The 6,766-nt window shown below is 43.3% G+C and overlaps 1 protein-coding gene across 1 annotated transcript in view; it reads left to right on the top strand.

Moving 5' to 3' along the window:
- The first annotated feature begins 2,491 nt into the window (after positions 1-2,491).
- LOC125631294 (olfactory receptor 51G2-like) overlaps positions 2,492-6,766 on the top strand; it is a 17,358-nt gene continuing 13,083 nt past the window's right edge. Inside the window, exons 1-2 of the mRNA XM_075125616.1 lie at positions 2,492-2,853; positions 5,178-5,485. The gene's annotated coding sequence lies outside the window, so the exon portion shown is untranslated. The remainder of the gene's footprint in view (positions 2,854-5,177; positions 5,486-6,766) is intronic.

Genomic DNA, 6,766 nt, shown 5'->3' with positions numbered 1-6,766 from the left:
CAACACCCATTTCTGTGTTATTATGAGAGCTGGTCCAAATTTTCAAAAGAAATATATTTGCTGATTTTTTTTTCAAAACCAATACATTTGTACAACAAATGATTGATATTGTCAAAATTCTTCATCCCCCTGCCAAAATATGGTTTTATTTGATTATATTTTCTAAAAATTTATCCAACAATGTGTTGACATCTTTTCTTTCATGAACAACCATTTGATTGTGATTTTATAACAATGTTTTGGGAGAAACACAACTGGACCATTTAAAAAATGTTTCATAGAATCATAGAATATCAGGGTTGGAAGGGACCTCAGGAGGTCATCTAGTCCAGCCCCCTGCTCAAAGCAGGACCAATCCCCCGCTAAATCATCCCAGCCAGGGCTTTGTCAAGCCTGATCTTAAAAACCTCTAGGGAAGGAGATTCCACCACCTCCCTAGGTAACCCATTCTAGTGCTTCACCACCCTCCAGACTTGTTTTCAATCTCCCTCCCAAACAACACTTTCTTATCGACTTTCTCTACACCAGTCATGATTTTATAGACCTCAATCATCTCTCCCCTTAGCAGTCTCTTTTCCAAGCTGAAAAGTCCCAGTCTTATTAATCTCTCCTCATATGGCAGCCGTTCCATACCCCTAATAATTTTTGTTGCTCTTTTCTGAATCTTTTCCAATTCCAATATATCTTTTTTGAGATGGGGTGACCACATCTGTACACAGTATTCAAGATGTGGGCATACCATGGATTTACATAGAGGCAACATGCTATTTTCTGTCCTATTATCTGTCCCTTTCGTAGTGATTCTCAGCATTCTGTTCATTTTTTTGACCACTGCTGCACATTGAGTGGATGTTTTCAGAGAACTAGCCACAGTGACTCCAGGATCTCTTTGCACCCTTTGATCACATGCACTGCAGTAGCCTCTCCCCTCTGAGAATAATGTTGTGGCGGACCCTGCTTCCCCATGACCCTGTATGTGCTGTGATGTATAAAGATGGTCTGATGGTTAGGGGGCTAGGCTGGGAAATGGGGGATTAAGGTTCTATTCCCAACTTGGCAGCTGGGGGTGGGGTGGGGTGGGGCTCAGGGAGAAGGGGTGGGGGCAGGGCCTCGGGGAGAAGGGGCGGGATGGGGGCAAGGCCTTGGGGAGAAGGGGTGGGGTGGGGGCTGGGACTTGGGGCTCAGGGTGGCGTGGGGACAGGGCCATGGGGAGAAGGGGTTACGTGGGGGCAGGGCCTCGGGGAGAAGGTTTGGGGGCAGGGGTTCAGGGAGAAGGGGCAGGGTGGGAGGAGGACCTTGGGGAAAAGGGGTGGCATGGGGACAGGGTCTCGGGGAAAAGGGGTGGCGTGGGAACAGGGCCTCAGGGAGAAGTGTGCCAGGCTCAGTTATAATGACATGGGCCTTTATCTTCAAAGAGTGTTTAGGCCACTAACCCCCAGTGATAAGATTTAGACCCTGGTCCTTGTGCCAATGGGCTGGCAATGTAATTTCCAGCATGGCACATGGCAGGGGGCAGGGGCAAACAGTGGTGCATAGGAGATGGACAAAGAAGGACCAAGGTTTCAGCCAGCTGGTTATTTACTGAGGTCCCCACTTCAGCAAAGTGCCTTGACTTCAGTGGAATTCGAAGCACGTTAATTGTGTAGCTGTACTGGGCCCAGAGTGTGTGTGTGGGGGGGGGTGGTGGTGGGGGCTTGAACTGGAAAAATGCACCAGCTTCCTTGGAATATCAAGGCAGTGCAGGGAAGATAAAGTCACACAGGGGTCTGTTCTCTGGTACTGTCCAATGAGAACTGGGGCTCCCATGGGCTCCACTTAAGGGGATCTAAGGAGAATGATTCATGGATTCCAAGTCCAGAAGGGACCATCGTGATCATCTAGTTTGACTCTCTATATAGCACAGGCCAGAGACCAGCCCCACAATAATTCCTAGAGCAGAGCTTTTAGAAAAAAACAGCCAATCGTGATTCAAAAATTGTCAAGTGATGGAGAATCCACCAAGAGCCTGGATAAATCTCTTAGGGGAAGATTTATTAAAGGGGATACTCTATATCCTAGGCAAGAGAAGAGGATAGACGTTGACAAAGTGCAGTAGGGTGTTAAGGAAAAGTTAGCATATGTGCATATGTGACTCCATTTCGGTTTGGGGCCCACCATTGTCTAAAAGCAAGCACATCATGCACCAGGAGGAGTGTTCCTTAGATACTGCATTCCTATGAACCCCCCTCCCCCTTGTTTCCAGCCTGTCTCGACTCCCAGTTTCTGTTCTTTGTCTGTTCCTAACTCCCTGCCTCCTGGCCTTGATATGAGCCTCCCATCCTGATAAGAAAGGCTACTGGTGCATTGCTTTAGGACCATGTTGTGTAGTTAAAGTAATGGTTTAGCACGAGGGATGCACTTAGCAGGGATAGGTGGTAGATAAGGGAAGGGTTTGTCTATTGGCTAAGGTTTCCAATGCACGAGGGCAACATGCTTTGCTAAAAGGTGTATAATCTCTGTATAACCTGCATTCGGGGTCCCCTCCTGATTAGCAGGGGGGCACCACGCTCAAGCATAATAAACTTAGTATCTTTGGGAACTCTGCAGTTGTGGACTTTGTTCGTGTGCCTCAGCCTAGACTCAAACTGTGCGTGACCTATCGGGTATAATTCGCAGCAGTTCTTGTGCGTGACCTGTGAGGTATAATTCGCAGCAGTTTCTGTGCGTGACCTGTCAGGTATAATTCGCAGCAGTTTGTGTGCGTGACCAATTAGGTATAATTCGTAACAGTGTTGGTGACCACGAAGGGACTCTAGGCTCGCCCCAACAAGCAAGGCTACACTCCTCCTCTCGGACAGCTCCAGCCGGCACAGGGTGAGTTCATTTTTAAGAACTCCAAGAAACGGGGGTGTGAGCCGTCGCTTAGGCGATAAGGTGGCACATTTGGTGTCCTTTTGGTAGCCCATTATGGTTTCTGGGCAGAGTGTAAGTAAGGGGACCCCTTTGGCTAAAATTCTCAAAAACTGGGAAAATATTTCTGGTACCCATGGGTTAGGTTAAAAAAAAAAAAAGTTGTAATCTTGTTCAAGGTTAAGTGGCCAGCACTAACAACTCAAACACCTTTCAAATGGCCACCAAATGGTTCCTTTGCTGGGAAAAAATTAACAGCACTTAGAAAAAGGCTGGAGAACAAAGCTCCAGCCCAGATATATTATTGGTATGTATGGGACAACTGGGCTTATGCACGTGCAAAAGGACGTCCTCTTTCCTCCTCCTTTTCTTATTCATCTCAGGGGTCTCCAGCCCTGCTGTGTGCTATGCCTGCTTCTGCTCCTCCTCCGGCTTACCCTCGGCTTTCTGACCTATGCCCGTCACCTCCTTGCTTGCCAATTGGCCATGTGTTCTGTTCAGGTGACAAGCCTCACGGGGGAGAACTCGGGTAGCCCTTGTAAGTAAAAATATTTAAAAAAAGAGACCAGAAGTGCTGGGGGGCTAGTTAAAAAGCCCACCCTCCTTGTTAAATTGGTAGTGGGACAAGGCTGGTGCTCATGAAAGGAACAGTTCAAAAAGAAAAACAAAATCGGGCCCGAGCAGGCAGGCAACAAATAAAAAAATTAAAAAATAGGTTGGAAACTTGAAGGTCATAGTGAAAAAAAAAGAAATAAATAATTACAACAATAAAAAACGTAAATCCCAAAATAATACTTAAAATGGTAACATCTAAGTTAATTGGGTGTTTGGGAGATAAGCAAGTAATTTAAAAAAGGAAAGTAAAAAGTTAACTCTGTAGTTGCTAAAAAAAATTAAGCAGTTAAACTTTGTAAAATACTAAAAAAAAAAAAAAGAATTATTGGCTTCTTTGCAGCCATTTTGGGGGAAATGGGCCCTTTTCCAAAGGAATGCAATTATACAGTGCTACTTAATTAATATCTTATTAGGCTCCAAGGAGCTACAATAGGTGGTATCTTCCTTTTCAGGTCGCTGTGTGTTTAACAGCAAAAGTTAAAAGTAAAAGGCAATCAAAAGTCTGGTAAAGTTTATTTTGCCTTTTTAAAGTAAAAATCTTTAAGCTGTGGATCCAAAAGCAAGCCAAAAAGCATTTGTTTTAATGTAAATTACCTAACTAATAAGGTAAAAGCCACTAAAACCTTGGCTGCCTATAAAACAAATACAAAAAAATATGTGTAATTCCTCAGTTTTGCCTGCAATTAACAAGGGTATTTGTATATAAAAAAAATATTTTAAGCAATGACTGACTGCCCAGAAGGGGTAAATCTGTGTTCTTTTTTTCTTTCAAAAAATAAAAAAAAACTGATGCCAGCTGAAAAGCAATTCAACATCTCATGAATTTACTGGCACAATAGGAATTCTGTTCTGTGTTCTATGTCCTGTCTTGTGATGTTTGTCTTGTGGCCAAAATTGCTGTGTTTAATTTTTCATAGAACAGTTTAGTTTAAAACTAAATAGAAGGGTTAAATCAAAATGCAGATACTTGTTTTATTCAACTTGAAATACAAAGTGTTTAAATAATATAAAAAAATGTAATATACCAAAGTTTAATACATTTGCTTAAGTAAGAAAAAAAATTAATTGGCCAGATCTTTTAATTAAAAAAAATTGTTGTTAAAATTGGCACACCAACAATCTTTAAAAGCAAGGACATGAAAGGTTAACCCACTCCCCATATTATACATGGGATCCTTCTGGCTACCTCAAATTTCTAGCCAAAGGGCTGAGGAGGGAGGAAAGCTATTGGACACCAGAGGTTGTACCAAGTGGACTCCTCAAAAGTGGGTGTGCTTGTCCTGGCTTGTTGCTCCAAAGCTCTGTAATAAAGTCATTTTCCTAAAAGGGTGTATGTAGCATACATTAAACAATAAAACTAAAGTGCTGTATAATGGGCAATGTACATGTGTTCATTTTTAAACAAAGATGTGTAAGTAAAAAATAAAAGTTTCCTTTGCAGGTTAATAAAAGCCAAAAAGAAAAAGAAAAAAAACAAAGGACAAGCTAATTCAACGCTGTAGCTGGCAGGCTCGGTCCAAAGATAAGACGCTGGCCTGCCCAAGGACACTACTCACAGCTAGAATTTGGCTAACAGCCAAAAAAGAGGGGGGCTTAAATGTGCCCAAGCAGCTGTGAGATCTGTAAAACACTGCCAAACATTAATAAAATGTGTGAGGTCTCTGTATTTACAGGTGAAAGAAGTCCTGCTCCAAGGATCCTAAGCAAACCTGCCATTTGTTAAAACCAGGTAACTGGGTCTAAATAAAGGTCCATCAACAAAAGACTACTCTGGTCCCATGCTGGAAAGGCCCTTATTAAGTCCTGCTAACTACCAACACTGCTGTGAAGTGCCAAGGACTGACTGCCTGGACCCATACTTCTTACTGCAAAAAGACCCCTCCAACTCGAGATGACTTCACTTCGACTACAGATCAGCCTGTCCCTCCTTCTGGGTTTTTTTTTTTCTTTCCTCCTTTTGGACAACAGGGAAAAGGACAAGGTAAAGTGCTAGTAACCTCTCCCTTGTCCACTAACAGAGCTAACCTGCATTCAGTATTTGCTAAAGAAACCAAAGCACTATAGGGTGACGTGCTAGTAACCTCTCCCCTGTATAATGCAAAACCATGACTGTTCCAAGAGAGAAGAAGGAACGCCTGCTCTGCTGAAACCACCAAGACCCAAGAATTCCTAACTGCAAAAGACACTAAAAATTGGCCTTGGTGGCAAAGACGGAGCATTGTACATTGGCAGGGAGGAAGTTGCGGGATGTATTCTTGGGAATGTGAAGTGAAGTGGTGGGGTGGGTTTATTCCAGGGGCTGAAATCTGTGCTTGTGGGCAAGTATAAATACCAAAAACGCCTTACAGCCATGAACATTACTCCCACCATCTGCCACCACTCCTTTGGTTTGGGGATATTGATATAACAGGCATCACAGAAATGTGATGGAACGATGATAATGAATGGGACAGGGTAATACCAGGGCACAAAATGTAGACTAGAAATGACAGAATAGGTTGTGCTGGTAGGGGAGTGGCACTATGTGTGAAAGAAAGAGAATGTCAAATATAGGAAAAATCTTAAATGAATCAAACTGAACCATAGAATATGGATAGAAATTCCATGCTTGGATAAGAGTATAGCAATAGGAATATATTACTGACCAGGATGGTGGCAGTGACTGTGAAATGCTCAGGGACATTAGAGAGGTTACAATAACAAAAAATCCCAATAATAATAGGGGATTTCAACTATCCCTGTATTGACTAGGTACATGTCATAGAATCGCAGAATCATAGAATCATAGAATATCAGGGTTGGAAGGGACCTCAGGAGGTCATCTAGTCCAACCCCCTGCTCAAAGCAGGACCAATCCCCAACTAAATCATCCCAGCCAGGGCTCTGTCAAGCCTGACCTTAAAAACTTCTAAGGAAGGAGATTCCACCACCTCCCTAGGTAACGCATTCCAGTGTTTCACCACCCTCCTAGTGAAAAAGTTTTTCCTAATATCCAACCTAAACCTCCCCCACTGCAACTTGAGACCATTACTCCTTGTCCTGTCCTCTTCTACCACTGAGAATAGTCTAGAACCATCCTCTCTGGAACCACCTCTCAGGTAGTTGAAAGCAGCTATCAAATCCCCCCTCATTCTTCTCTTCTGCAGACTAAACAATCCCAGTTCCCTCAGCCTCTCCTCATAAGTCATGTGTTCCAGACCCTTAATCATTTTTGTTGCCCTTCGCTGGACTCTCTCCAATTTATCCACATCCTTCTTGTAGT

The sequence above is a fragment of the Caretta caretta genome, chromosome 1, assembly GCF_965140235.1.
Source record: "Caretta caretta isolate rCarCar2 chromosome 1, rCarCar1.hap1, whole genome shotgun sequence".
NCBI classification, from domain to species: Eukaryota; Metazoa; Chordata; order Testudines; family Cheloniidae; genus Caretta; species Caretta caretta.
This window is presented reverse-complemented; position numbering and strand designations above follow the sequence as displayed.